Source organism: Salmo salar, chromosome 04 (assembly GCF_965601325.2).
Source record: "Salmo salar chromosome 04, fSalSal1, whole genome shotgun sequence".
Lineage (NCBI taxonomy): Eukaryota > Metazoa > Chordata > Actinopteri > Salmoniformes > Salmonidae > Salmo > Salmo salar.
The window spans coordinates 91,776,607-91,777,051 of NC_138294.1; positions in this window are offsets into that span (position 1 = coordinate 91,776,607).

Sequence of the window (445 nt, forward strand, 5' to 3'; positions counted from 1 at the left end):
ATCTATCCACTTCAACTGAGAGGGGTCGCTGTCCACTGAAACATGGACCAAGGTCCAGTCTTCTTGCCCCTTAAATATTGTCATACTTGATGAGGACTCATCCTCTTCCATGGTAGGTGATCTGCAGAGAAGAGATGACTAAGCCTTGCTCACACTGTAGGCCTTAATGTTCAAATCAGTTTTGTATTTTAAATCCCTTTTTCGGAATACTGGTTTTCCAAACATCAACTTACAAGTGACCAAATCGGATCTTCTGTGTGTGTTCAGACAGTTATTTGTTGGCACGGCTACGCTAGTTGTCATAGTAACGACGGGTGTGTGCGCAATGGTGTAGGCTGATTGGTGGCGCTCGACGAGCAGGTGTCCGCATACTTTTGGTCATGCAGTGTATTTCCCTCAGATTACACAGACCCACAAAGAATTAGAAAACAAACTTTACATTAAA